At 52.1% G+C, this 14,924-nt stretch overlaps 1 non-coding gene across 1 annotated transcript; it reads left to right on the plus strand.

Moving 5' to 3' along the window:
- The first annotated feature begins 314 nt into the window (after positions 1–314).
- Positions 315–387, plus strand: TRNAV-AAC (transfer RNA valine (anticodon AAC)). The gene has a single exon. It is a non-coding gene; the product is annotated as a tRNA-Val (tRNA).
- Positions 388–14,924: the final 14,537 nt, after the last annotated feature.

Consider the following 14,924-nt stretch of genomic DNA (forward strand, 5'->3'; position numbering starts at 1 on the left):
TTTTCTGAGAGTGCAGCAGTTCCTTTAACTGCCACGAGTCCCTCATTTCAGGCTATGCAGCAGGAAAAGACAGCATGGGCTTCTGCACCGAGTTGGCCCACCTGACCTTTCATTCTTCTCTTGCTCTTTGTCAGCAAGGAGAAGAAAAAGAAGCTCTCCCTCAAGCTGGAGTCACACGGGCGAGGTAAGGACGACTTCCTGAGTGCTGGCTCCAGTCCTCTGCCCTGCCAGCTGACCTATCGAGGGGCTACCACCACATTCTCTAGATTTGTCCATCGGTCTGTGCCAGAGTGAGCAACAACCCAGTAGGTGGAGTTTCTGTAGTGTAGTGGTTATCACATTTGCCTAACACGCAAAAGGTCCCTGGTTCAAAACCAGGCAGAAACACGCTGGCTTCCTTTTCCCAGATCCCCTTGTTATTCAGAAAGGGCACTCCTCCTATTGGCCTGTCCCTGGGATAACTCCAACCCCTGCATGACAGAGGATGCTGACAGCAGTGGAGAAAGCACCTTGGTGTCAGGCTGGAGAACCTAGAGTAGTTAGGCCAGTCACCATTTGGAGGCTTGTGGCTTGGCCACCTCTGCTGTTGGAGGTTGGCCTATAGAGGCTCTCACTTCCTGCTGGGCTCCTTTGCGTGACTGGCCAAAGGAGGAAGTGAGGCAGGAATGGGGCAATAGAGGAAAGTTGAGCTGAGGAAGGCAGGGAAGAAGCTGTGCGGCTAAGTGGGGTTAGTAGAGCACCACCCTTCATTCTGCAAAGCCTGGGGAGGTGTGGTTGGCTGCTGGGAGGTAGAATCCTGTGCCTGCCTCTTGGCTTCCCAGGAGTGGCTACTTGCAGCCCAGGAGAAGAAGGGAGGTTCTGGGTGAAAGGAAAACAAGCAAAGCTGAGTCCAAGTGGAGAATGGCGGCTCCTTTATGGCCAACCTGGGGGCATGACTGATGGTTTTAGAGGTGGAGGCTGGGCTGGCTGTGAGCAACTGGAATCCAGGAAACCCCCACCTGCCCTTCTGAGGGCTGAACCCATGGAGGTGCGGTTGGCTGCTGAGAGACAGACCCCTGTGGCTGCCTGTTGGCATCCCAGGGATGGCTACTTGCAGCCCAGGAGAAGCGGGGTTCTGGGGGGAAGGAAAAGCAGCAATGGTGAGGCTGAGTGGGCTCCTTTCTGGCCGAGATGGTGGACTGTGGTGAGTCTGGGAGTTGCCTGTAAGCCATAAGTGGACGTAGTGCAGTGAAAACTGCTGCTCCATTCTGGCCGACCTGGGGGCGCCATGGATGACTTGGGAGTGGGGGCAGGGCGCTGGCTGTGAGCAAATGGGATCCAGGAAGCCCCAGCCTGCCCCTCCAGGGGCCGAGTCTTCTTCTCTCCTGCCATGGGGAGCCCGACCTTAAGCCTGCCCAGCATGTGCAGCAGCTCGAGCATTAAGCCTTCCTGTGTGCATAACTGAACTACGCCCTAGTGTAATAAGGTGTAAAGTTTAGATTGTGAATTTATCTTTAATTTCCATGGTAATTTACTTTGATCTTTTATTCCTACCACTTATAATCCTTAAAACTCCATCTTTCTGTAGTTAATAAATCTGTTTTATGCTCTACTTAAACTGGTGTATTTTGCTTGAAGTTCTTGGGAAATCTCAGCTCCATTACAAGGCTGGTTCATGTACTATTCACAGTGAGGGAGGGGTGGACCCTGTGTAATAAACTCACACTGATCAGGCTTCTGATTAAGGCAAGATGGTATGATCCAGGGGTGCAAGGCTGCAGAGCTGTAGGGGGGGCGACTTTCTATCATTAGTGTTATGAGTGGCTGCAGAAGCATTCATGTAATTCAGTTGGCTGTGTCCCTACCTACGGATGTCTGTGTAAGTGCAATATCTGCCAGAGATTCACAGCTTGTCTCAGCATCACATGTGTGAGAGGGAGCCCAGGTGGTGGGACAAAGGGCTCAGGGGTGCCCACTGTTCAGTTGCATCCCATAGATCCCATCACAGACTTTCAACAACCACAGCGGGTGCTCACTGAGACAGAGAGAGAGATGCCAAAATAGTGATATCCAGTGCCAGCAGACATCAAACTATCAGAAATTCTGTGAACAGAGAAGACCCTGCTAGTGGAAAATGGCTTGTGAGGTATCATTAGAAAACGCATAACCTACTGAATATTATCCTCCTGTTAAAATGTGTAGTAACACTGTATGTAAAATTGTGAGATTTTACAGTATGATATTACTGAAAAAGTTACAGTTCTGGGGAACACCCACAGACCAGTTCCTCAGAGACAGCAAGGCAAACAGCTGGTCAAACAGCCATTCTCCTGCAGGGGGAAGGTGTGAAGACATTAAGGGCTGGTCTACACTACGGGGGGAAATCGATCTTAGATACGCAAATTCAGCTACGTGAATAACGTAACTGAAGTCGAATATCTAAGATCGGATTACTCACCCATCCTCACCGCGCGGGATCGATGTCCGCGGCTCCCCCTGTCAAATCAGCAACTCCGTTGGGGTTGGTGTTGTTCCGGAATCGATATAAGCGCGCTCGGGGATCGATATATGGCGTCTAGATGAGACGCCATATATCGATCCCCGAGCAATCGATTTTAACCCGCCGATACGGTGGGTAGTCTAGATGTAGCCTTACATTCCATCACAGGGACCTATTGAGGCTGTTGTGGAAAACGACCACAGGATTAATATTTGAATCAGCTCAGCCTGAGGCTCTTTTCTTGGTTACAAGCACGCAGGGGGCGACAGCTATTGGAATACTGTTCCTGAGCTAAAAATCACACAAGCCTTTTACAGCTTAAAACCACAAACAATGACACATACGTTGCACGTTAATTTCCTTATTTGGAATATACTGCAAAATATGATGCAGGTCAAAAGCAAGCTGAACAATCAGTTTTCCATATTTGGCCTTTCCTGTTATTTTTATTACACCTGGTGATATGGGAGCAAGACTCTCCATGTCTCAAGAAATGTCACTACCAACCTAGGCCATTTTCACATGCTGGGGTGCAATCCAGATCGGCGAGGAGTTGTGTCATCTGTAATCCTGGGTGAGATTCAGTGTTCTGCTGCTGGAGCTCCCCTGTCTGGATACTCCCAGCCAGCGTTCAAGGACGCACTGAGTGTCTGTATGATAAGTAACCCTGGACTGGCAGCTCTGACTCCAGCCGCCTGCTTGTTACACCCCAAGCACATTCTGGTTTGGGTAGAGAAGGCTCAGGGTTTGAGAGAAGGCTGGGGGTAGGAAGCTTCTGTTCATTATGCTGGACCTAACCCCAGTTTTACTTGAGTAAAGAGGAGATATTTGACATTGTGTGATGCTGCTCCTGTGCTCTGTTCCCAAAGTGTTCTGCAGCAGAGGAGGGTCTCTGGTAGTATGTATGTTACTGGCCTATTGGGGTGATGCTGAAACAGGACAGGGTACAGATGGCATTGTGGGGGTGGCATGAACCTTCACTCTTCATTTCCCCTTCCAAGAACAGAAGGGACAGGAATCCTTACCCAGCAAGACCATCGTCTCATAGTTCCCCTGCATGACATCTCTGTAGAGGGCTCTCTGAGTGGGGTCCAGCAGAGTCCCCTCTTCCCTGGAGAAATACACAGCCACCTCCTCGAAGGTCACCGGCCCCTGAAAGAGCAGGAGTCCAATACTCAGTACCTGCTGACCCACTCACAACCCCACTATTCACGGAACAGCAGCACCAGGGAAATGGAAGCTCCGGGAGGCACATGTTAACAGAGTCCCACCCCACCTTGCTTACAGCAGCCAGGAGGCATCAGAGGGTAGAAAGAGAGAACCTTTGTGTCTCCCATCTGACAGACAGAAGCAGGGTCTTCACATTTATCACATAGCTACTAGCCAGAGCTTAATATAGGAGATGGGGCTGTCTCTGGACCCTGATAGTGGCTCCCTGGTAGGAATCCAAGCACTCTCCAAATAAAATATATGGAAGAAAGGGGAAGTCAATCATAAAGAATAGAAGTTAGAAGGTCAGAATTGTAGTGCCCATTAACAAAGGTTTAGAGAAAATAGAGCCTATCAAACTAACGGGATATCCTTATTGGATGAGATCAAAAGTTTGGTTGCAGCTAATAGTATTGATGTAATATACCTAAACTTCCGTAAGGGACATGACTTGATTAGCACAATATTTTTACTAAAAAAAACTAGAATGATACAAAATAAACACGGCATACATTAAATAGATTAAAAACTCTGATAGTAAATGGGGAACCATGATCGAGTGGATTTCTTTCTAGCAGGTTCCTGCAGGGATTGGTTCTTGGCCCTGTGCTATTTAACATTCTTATCCATGACTTAGAAGAGAGTACAAAATCATCACTGATAAAGTTTACAGTTGCCACAAAGATTGGGGTTGGTGGTAATTAATGAAATGTCAGTAGATTCAGGCTCCATCGCTGAGAGTCTGGGAAGTTGTCCCAGCCCTGGCTGGAGGGTTATTTCCTGTTCCACAAAGAGGGGAAGTTCCATTCCCAACTCCTGTGCCTTGAAATTAGGACCTATCTGACACTACACCCCCATATTCATCATAGTGGTATGATTATAATATGATTAGGACATAATTATGATCTATTTTGTAGAAGATGCATCATGTGTGGTGTCACTGGAAAAGTTCTGATTTGCTGAATATGATTATCCTATTTGTGTGCACATATCATGTTCGTATCTGAAGTTATGGATATTGACTCTGTATCTGTATTTCAAATGTGCTTACTCTGGGTAACACCCACAATGAGCCTTTCAGGTACAACAATGAAGAAGCCAGACAGTGCTGATGGCTCAACAAAGACAATGGACTGTGGAAGAGCTTAGCCTTCCTGTGAATGTTTCAGCCAGCCTATGAGTCATGGCTACTATGACTCAGCAGGGCCTGTGACCAGACCACATGACACTAAACTCCATTTTAGTAGCTGTATTTTTCCACAAACTGGACTAGGAACTGAGTTTGGAACAAAAGGTTCCCACCATATGGAAAAGCTACATAAGGTGGGGTGTGACATCATCTCTTGGCCTCATTCTCCACACAAGAGAACTTCTGGAAACACCTGAGAAACAAAAACGGATGTGGGGGAAGTGCTGCTCCCAGGATCAAGAGATTTCTAGCTTGTGTATGGAAACTTGGGGGACTGCTTGTACCATCAGTCAGGGTGAGAAATTGCTAATTCAAATTCTATCCATCTAGTATGTTAGGCTTAGTCTGAGTTTTGGTTATTTGCTAAATAATCTGCTTTGATCTGTTTGTTATCACTTATAATCACTTAATCTATCTTTCTGCAGTTAATAAACTTGTTTGATGCTTTATCTTAACCAGCGTATTTTGAGTGAAGTGTCTGGGGAAAATCTCAGCTTGTTGTGCACATCTGTCCCATATCGAGGGGAAGGGGAACTACATTAATGAGCTTGTATTATAGAGATCCCTGTGCACTATAAGATGGTATCATTCTGGATTTATACTACAGCAAGTGTGCAAGGTTGGGGAGTGGGAAATTGGCTCTTGTCTTCTATCTGTCCTTGAGTGGCTTAGGTAACGCACTCAGGTAGCTTAGTTGGCTGCATGGCGCCACCTGCTGTTGTGTTGGGTGATAACAGGCCCTGGAGAGGCTGGCGAAATCTCCAGCAAAGCAGTGTGAGAAGGGCCAGCCCAGCGTGAGGGTTAGAGGACACAGCAGTTCCCAGAAGCTCCACAAACTGCCTCCTGGGGATGACAACCCATCACGCCCTACACTACACAAGTCTCAGCAGGTTTGTCACATGCTGTCCCCTCCCTTTCTCCACCCGAGATATTTCCTGCTTCCCACCACCTCTAGCAATTCCCACCCTCTTATGCATTTACTGCTCCTCAACCTCCAAGCAGAGCCCGCCACCCTGATAATCTCTTACCTGAGCCAGCTCCATTGCAGCCATTTCCTTGCCCCTGGGAGGACGAGATGATCTGCAGCGAAACATGGATGTTATTCTCTGGCCTGCCGGGGGTGAAAAGGGCAAGGTGTGAGAATTCAGACTAGGCTTTTGTCCATTCCACAAGCCGATTCCCCCCAGCTTTTCCCCTGCTAATGCACATTCTAGGTTCTAGCACACTGTGAAGCACAGAGTGACCTTATTCCAGTACAGGCCTAGCCCCCTCCCACCAGGGTGTAACCCTCTGACACATGGGGAAACCCTCCCAGTAACAGTCTCTCTCTTACACGTATCAAGTTTGCGGACAACACCAAGCTGGGAGGGGTTGTAAGTGCTTTGGAGGATTGGATTAAAATTCAAAATGATCTGGACAAACGGGAGAAATGATCTGAAGTAAATAGGATCAAATTCAGTAGAGACAAGTGCAAAGTACTCCACGTTGGAAGGAACAATCGGAGGCCAGAGAAGAGCAGAAACAAAGGAGTCACTTTGGGGGATTCTCCCTGTCATTGTCCCCAAGGCAGCTGTCTCAGGTTTACAAAGGTGTTTCATGTTCCAGCCTTTGTACAGTCTCTCCTGGGAGTGCCCCTTTCATGGACTGGGCCTAGTTTTAGTTTTTGGTAGTTAACAAGCTTGGTTTATTGTTCATCTAACCAGTATGTGTGGATTGAAGTGTGTTGGAAACTCTGTTTGGGATAACAAGCTGGTGCATGTCATTTTCCGCTGATGAAATGACAGACTTCATATGAGCTTGGGTCGTTCAGTAGCGTGCTGGACAGTGCAAGATGCACATTTCTGGGGGAAAGTTGGGCACTTGAGAATTTGCTGGTTTTCTCCTGAGGTGTAATTCATGAGTGGCTGTCTAGCAGCACTCAATACTGTGTAGCTGGGAGTGAGTTACATGCTGGAGACTGTGTGTTAATTGGCCAAGAGGGGCTGTTCTCGCGGGAAAACAGTGGAAAAGGCACCCCATGCTGGAGGACTGAGGTACAGCTATTTAACAGTCCAGATTGTACTCTGGGTAACATCACAGACACTCATTATGACAGAGCCTCTTACAACACAGAGAAAGTAAATCCATGTCCCAGAAATCGAAGACTCCAGACAGAGGGCAAGTGTCCCTGGCACTGCTTCTTGCTGACAGAGAGGTTCAGAGACAGTGCGAGAATCCTGGGGAAGCTGGGAACAGGAAGCATGGGCTGGCGGGGTTCGGTGGAGAAAGGGAACAGGAAGGGCAGGGATATTACTGAATCCAGGATCTTAGCAGTACTAGATGACAGGATAGCACATAGTGCAGCCCATTGGAAAACACAATCCCAACTATACATACAAAATGATGGGGTCTAAATTAGTTGTTTCCACTCAAGAGAGTGATCTTGGAGTCACTGTGGATAGTTCTCTGAAAACATCCACTCAATGTGCAGCAGCAGTGAAAAAAAGTGAACAATGTAGGAAATAATTAAGAAAGTGATAGATATGACAGAATATCTCATAGATCATATTTGTAAAAACAGCAAATAAATCCATGATACACCCACATCTTGAATACTGCATGCACATGTCACCCCATCTCAAAAATAGAAATATTGGAATTGGAAAAGGTTCAGAAAAGGGCAAGAAAAATGATTAGGGGTATGGGACAGTTATGCCAGACCTAACCCCCAGTTTCACTTGAGCAAACAGGAGATATTTGACACTGTGCAATACGGCTCCTGTGCTCTGTTCCCAAAGTGTTCTGCAGCAGAGGAGGGTCTCTGGTATTATGTGTGTCACTGGCCTATTGGGGTGATGCTGAAACAGGACAGGGTACAGATGGCATTGTGGGGGTGGCGTGAACCTTCACTCTTCATTTCCCCTTCCAAGAACAGAAGGGACAGGAACCCTTACCCAGCGAGGTCACAGTCTCATAGTTCTCCTGCATGACATCCCAGTAGAGGGCTCTCTGAGTGGGGTCCAGCAGAGCCCACTCTTCCCTGGTGAAATACATAGCCATCTCCTTGAAGGTCACCAGCCCCTGAAAGAGTAAGAGTCCAACACTAAGGACTTGCTGCCCCACTCACAGCCCCACTATTTGAGGCAGAGAAGAGTGAATCAAATGGAAGCTCTGGGTGGATCATAGTCAGGAGAGTCCCACCTCGACCTGGCTCAGAGTATCCAGCAAATGCCAGGGTGAGGGGATGAAGAGAGCCCCTTATCTCTCCCAGCATATCCATCACCCCCCTACTAGCCACTGACTGATACAGGAGATGGAGCCCCTAGCAGGGTCGAGGGAGAGCTCGCTGGTAGGATGCCCAACACCCTCCTCATTGTGAGGAGTGGGATATGAAGGGAGAGGCAGCTCCAATAAGCCTGACTCATGGGTGTCCCCTTTATATCTCACAGCAGCTGATGGTTAATGAGGTCAGGCTCCAGCACTAGGAGTCTGGTCAGTTTGACTAGCTCCATGTAGGTGGGTTATTTTCTCTCTTCACAAATTAGGGCATTTCCACCTCCAAACCTCCTGGGTCTGTTCCTAGAATCTAGGCCACTTAGTAAATAACTCCCAGCAGGTCTGCCACACCCTGGCCTCCTCCTTTCCCCACGCTGTGAATTTCCTGCCCCGCTCCAACCTCCAAACCAGACTCTGCAAACCTTCCCACCTCTGGTGTATTTGCTCTCCCTTTCCTCCAGCAGGAACCCACCAGCAACCCCCCGATAATCTCTACCTGGACTGACTCCACTGCAGCCATTTCTCTTCCCTGTCCCACGCCAGGCTGGGATGAGCTGGAGCAAAACATTCTGCAGCCTGTCTGGGGGAGAAGGGCAGTTGTGGGCGTTTCAGAACCGGTTTTAGTTAATTTCACATCACAATTCCCCCAGGCCCTTTCCCTGCAGACAGACACCCTAGATTCTGTCATGCTGGGAAATGCTCAATCTGTTTATTACAATTTAGACCTGGCCCCTCCTGCCAGGCTAAGTCCACAGACACATTTTTAACCTCCCTTCTCTCTCCCCTCACCCCTTCTCTGAACACAAGGCTAGATAAGAGCAGAACCAAAGGAGTCACTGTGGGGGATTCCCTCAGACACTGACCCCACGGCAGCCACACCCCAGCAGGGGGAATATGGAGTCAGGAACTGGCTTTTGCTCTGTCTGATCCTTGTTTTGTTCACTGGAAAGTGGTTCTGCCCCAGGATGCAGCAATACATGTGTCTGGGTGGACTAGAGAGCTGGAAATCTCTCCCCCACATTCATTTCTCCCACTGCCCCTTTCAGCCTCTCCTTCCCCTGTCCTCTCTCCCTGCCCCTCTGGCTGGGACAGTCCCATTCCTGGGGGCTTTGCTCTCCCATGGCTGGATTTCCTCCTGGCAACCTCTAATGGGAGGAGAAATGAGGTGGTGTTGTTTGTGCAGAGTCACTTTCTTCCCAGACCCTAGGACATTCCCTGAGGTCTTTCAGTTACCTGGAGACTCTCGCTCAGAATTTAGTAGTAACAGGGCCCAGGACTGCCCTAGGGGGCTAGGACCAGCTGCAGAAAGTCATCCCCTGGGCCGGGCAGAGAAGAAGCTTTAATTAAGGTCACTTCCCAGCACAGAGCCCCACTGGGGGAGCAGCAGCTGCCAAGCCTGGTCTCCCAGATCACAATGGAGGCTGCAGCATCTGACCCAGGAAGCTGAACCCCAATATCCTGAGCAGAGAGGGACGGAGTGTATGAGCAGCTTCCCTCCTTTAGCTCTCTGGGGAGAGCAGCTAATGGGAGCCCCTCCTCACAGGGAGAATGGCTGATCTCATTTGACCCACTGTCCATCTGGAATCACTCCTTGTCTTTCCATACAGTGACTCTGGATTAACAACGGTCTCAATGACACCTGATATCAGAAAGAATGAGTTCAGAACGCTGTGGAAAAGACCATCGTGTGGCAGTGCTGACTCCCTTCCCACCTCCCTCACCCCCGCAGATCTAGGACAAGGACTGGGGGCAAAAATTTTCCAAACGGAACCGAAAGTTCCTGCAGTTTTCAAAAGAGGAGAAAAGTAAATTCTGTGAATTCACACTAACAGTGTTTGCTAAGTGGACAGAAAGTTATCACAGTGACAGGGCACGTGACTGGGGAATGGACTTGGTGACCTGGTGACTAGGAGCCAGGACTCTGGTACAAGTTGACCAGAGAGAAGGATCATGGTTAGCAGCAGCCCCCAGACACCCCCTAGTACCCAGAGCCCAGACCCCCCAGCCAGGGGCCCCAGACACCCCCCAGCCAGGATCCCATCAGATATTCCCTGGGACGCAGCCCCCAGAGTCCCTGGCCAGGGACCCCAGATACCCCTCAAAGCCCCACCGGCCAGAGAACCCCCACCACACCATGATTGCCAGGTTGGGAATCCCAAAGGGTTCCCCCCACCAAGAGCCCCCAGCAGCCAGGGACCCCCTCAAGGGACCCCCCCCCCACTGGGAACTCAGTCCCTCACTGCCTGCCTAGGAACTTCCCCACCCTCCAGAACGATCTACCCTGACATTTGCCTGGGACCCCCTCCTCTGCCCAGTGTGACCCCCTGATGCTTTACAGTGCGACCCATCACTCTGCTTCCCTGGCATGCCCTCACCTAGTGCCAGGGATCCCCTCCCCCAGCTCTGTGCACTGGGCATGGCAACAAAACCAGGAACCAGCGGGGGAAGCACAGACAGAGCCCCTGGCGCAGAACCAGGCTCCCTCTAATCCTGTGTCCCGCCTCCCCAAGAGACACCCACCCCCACTGTTCTGCAGCCACCAGGCCCAAAGCGATACCCACCTCCAGGACCCATAGCCTCAGGGATGGGCACATCAGAACCACCACCCCCGAAACCCCAAACCTCCACAACCCACCAACCTGACTAGGGTACCCCCTGCCCAGCCACCCAGAGGCCTCCCCCTACCACAATGCCCCTTCAGCTGCAATCTCCCCACACAGACACCTTCCCTGCCACTGCAAGTGTTACCTCACAGAGTGTGAGAAGTGGCTAGAAAGTTAACACCACCTCCTGCTGGCCAGTCACACAGGCAGAGGGAGCCTGGGGAGTGCTTCTTTAACAGGAGAATGGAAGGCCTGGAGGGCAAGAAAGATCCACGGGCTGTCACTAGCAAATAATGGCCACCATGGATCCACCCCAGAGGCGGCTGCATCTTAGCACATTGGGAAACAACCCATCATATTCAATTAGAAATAAAACAACTAGAGAGAAGTGGGGCAAATGTTTGGGGTATTTTATATCAGTCTTTGACACACGCAGAGAGAACCCTGTCACAAACAACATTTGATAACATGAGAGAAAACCACCAAGATCGGAGGGGATTTGATGTTGCTATTAAATAACTAGTGGAAAAGGGGGACTGTTGGACTGGATTTTATATGACTGTCCAATACATAAACAGAATGTGATGGTCCCCCCCCCGGCCACGGGGCAACCATTCACGTGAGCAGCTCAGAGCCCTTTGAGGAGCTGATTTAAGGGCGGGGGGGGAGCTGGAAGGCTCCCTGGACAATGGAAGGGGGCCGCAGGGGAATTGGGAAATGGGGTCTGGGCAGTCTACATGGGGGATGTGCTCCTCCCTTCCCTTCCCTGCCCTGGCAGAGAACGGGAACCTCATCCCATCCCACTCCAGTGGGAGCCATGTTCTGGGGAATGACCCAGGGCAATAATTTCCCACCCAAACAAGGACAAATCGCTGCAGATAAAATGGGTGGGAAAATCCACCCCCCATCGGAGAGATTTTAAATTGACATTTGAGAAGTATGGAGAGAAAAGGGAAAATCAGAGGCAATTAGAGAGCTGATCATTGGTGGGGGGGGGAAAGGAGAAACTCCCTGGATTTTATAGCCACGTGTGATAATGAGAGAGAAAAGGGGAAATCTTGAGAGAATGTGTGTGTGGGAGGAAGTGGCAAAAACAGGGACAGGATCCAGTTAACTCACCTCCCTCCCACCCCGGGAATGTCCTGGCTGCACAGAGACAGATCTACACCCCCACCCCAGTGACCTCCCCCCCCTGCAACTCCGGCTTCTCCTCCCCCTTCGACACCTCCGCCCTCACACCAAAGGGGGGGGCTCTGCCAGCGCCTCCCCCTGAGCTCAACTCCTGCTCCTCCCCCCAGCCCGGATTGTGCCCTTTAGCCCCCCACGAACCCTGCCTCCAGCTGCCTGACCCCCCCCGCCCATCAATTTCCTGCTCTGCGCCCGCCCCTCCCACGCTCCCTGTTACTTCCCCGCCCCGCTCCAGCCCCGCCCCCAGCGCCCGGCGGAACGTTACGGCTGGTCCGGGCAGGGGGAAGGGCAGCGGCTTCAGCGGCTGTTACTGGGCATGCGCAGTGCCCGGGAGTAGCACATTGCTAATGGAGAGGGATTTAATACACCGCCCCCCCCCGCCTGCCCGGGGTCCGCCCCTCCCCCCCACACGACGGCCGGGCCCCGGCCCCCCCATCCCAGCGGGGCGGGCGGGCGGATCCTCCTGCAGCTCCACTGGGGCCGAGGCGCGTTCAAGGCTTCTCCCAGGCTCCCTGGGGCACAGTCACTTTCCTGCCCCCCAGCGCCTCTCATTCCCCAGGGGCTCCGGGTCACAATGTCCCACCGCCCTTCCCCCGCCTGCAGCTCCGGCTTCTCCCCTCCCGCCCCCGCCAGCCACACCAAGGGGAACCCCCGGGCCCCAGTCTCTGTCCCCACCTGGATCCCAGCGGGGCCGGGGGCAGATCCTGGCTGCAGCTGAGAACAGCGGCTCGGGCAGCTCCAGCGCTGCTGGCAGCACGTGGAGAACCAGGAAGCAGCTGTTCAGCCCGGGCTGTGCGTCACAATGTGCCAGAGCCCCGCCCCCAGGAGCTGCCCCGCCCCCGGGCTGTGCCAGAGCCCCGCCCCCAGGAGCTGCCCTGCCCATGGGCTGTGCCGGAGCCCCGCCCCCAGGAGCTGCCCCGCCCCCGGGCTGTGCCAGAGCCCCTCCCCCCAGAGCTGCTCCGCCCCCGCTCTGTGCTGGAGCCCCGCCCCCAGGAGCTGCCCCACCCCTGCTCTGTGCTGGAGCCCCGCCCCGAGGAGCTTCCCCGCCCCCGAGCTGAGCCAGAGCCCCGCCCCCAGGAGCTGCCCGCACCTGGGATGTGTCAGAGCCCCGCCCCCTGGAATTTCCCCATGTTGGGTCTCTGAGCTTTGTTCTCCTGCCGCCTTCTTCCCAGCACCCCCTGCTCCCTTCCTGTGTCTGCAAACACCCCCCTCCCCCGGGGCCGGCTGCAGTGCTCGCTGAGGTTGACTCCAGTGGCTGAAGTTGCCTCCATCTCTGCTTCACCTGGAGGGGGAGAGACAAAGAGAGGAGATGGTCCCAGGGTGTGAAACCAGAGTCAGGGGGCAAGGAAAGAAGGACTGTTTGGAAAGGTGGGTTTTTTTTGTGGGGGGGGGCTGAGCCAGAGGGATTCAGAAGAAGTTGGGCAGCAGAGGCTCAGGGAAATTGAGGGGAACCTCCTGGGTGTCTCAGTGTTGCCCAGGGTTTGTACAGCACCTTGCATAATATGGGGTCTGATCTCAGTCATGGTCTGTGCAGCACCTGGGAGCCCTGATGTCTATTTCCTGATCACAGGCTCTGGGAATGGAGAGAGGGAAACCTCAGCACCTGAAGGTTAATGCAGCCCTGTGTGCAACCCCTGCTAGGGTGATCCGACAGCAAATGTGAAAAATTGGGATGGGGGTGGGGTTAATAGGCACCTATATAAGAAAAAGACCCAAAAATCGGGACATCTAGTCATGCTAGTCCCTGCTGTTCTCATAAGGGGTCGGCTTAGAGAGGGTTTGGCTACACTTGCAGCTGTCCAGCGCTGGGAGTTAAAGCTGTCTTCCTACAGCTGTTTAGGGAAAGCGCTGCAGTGTGGACACACTGACAGCTACCAGCACTCTGTCATGGCCACATTTGCAGCGCTGTTGGGAGTGGTGCATTATGGGCAGCTATCCCAGCATTCAAGTGGCTGCAATGTGCTTTTCAAAAGAGGAGGGTGGGGTGGAGTGTGACACGGAGCGTGGGGGAGACAGAGCGAGTGGATTTTTGGAGCTGACACTGTGTCAGCTCCCTGCCTGGCAAGTTCAAGCCTCCTCCCCCACCCCTCTCTCATTCACTAAATGCAAATAGCCGCCTTTGTTTTTTTCCTCACAGACCAGATAAGCCGCTGATCCAAAACAGACCCCCCCTCCGCCGTGCCCACCCGGCTGCTTCTCTCCTCAAGCAAACACCAGCTGTGGGTGTTCCAAAGGGATCCCCCTGCCTCTGCTCATTCACTGCAAACAGTAACTGTGTTTGGTTTTTAGATAAGCAGCTCCGGGAGTCTTGAGCTCACAGCAAAGCAAACAGAGGCATCACACCAAAACAAAGAGCGTTATCTCTACTTAAAAGCATTATGGGAAGGTTCCGGAGGTCAGTGACAGCGTAGTAAGATTAATCACTGTTTACACTGGCACCCCAGCGCTGCATCACCAGCTCTGTTCTCTTTATTCCTCTGGTCGAGGTGGAGCACATGCAGCACTGTAGCCAGGGAGATACAGCGCTGTATGTGCCTTGCCAGTGTGGACGGGGAGTAAGTTACAGCGCTGTAAAGCCACCACCTGCACTGTAACTCTCCAGTGTAGCCAAGGCCTGAGTTGTAGTAATAATAGCAGCCAAGAATCCGGTGGCACCTTCTAGACTAACAGACGTATTGGAGCATGAGCTGTCGTGGGTGAATACCCACTTAGTCAGATGCAACAATAGTCCCATATGGGCTAGTGGTCAGGATTCCTGGTTTTCACCCAGGTGGCCTGGGTTCAACTTCTGGTGTGGGAAGAGTGCAGAGCTTTTGCCCAGAGTGGAGGCAGGAAATGAAAGGAACAGGAAGGGATCCTGCCAGCAGTGGAGTTAGACAGTGTAGGGAGGGGACCCCAGAAGTGGGGGTGGGGCAGTGGTTGCGGGGAGATGAGGGAAGGATCCCAGCAGTGCGGGAAGTTGACAACCTGGAGAGCACAGGCCTGGAATGGGGACCTGGAA

This window comes from Gopherus flavomarginatus, unplaced genomic scaffold (assembly GCF_025201925.1).
Source record: "Gopherus flavomarginatus isolate rGopFla2 unplaced genomic scaffold, rGopFla2.mat.asm mat_scaffold_40_arrow_ctg1, whole genome shotgun sequence".
Lineage (NCBI taxonomy): Eukaryota > Metazoa > Chordata > Testudines > Testudinidae > Gopherus > Gopherus flavomarginatus.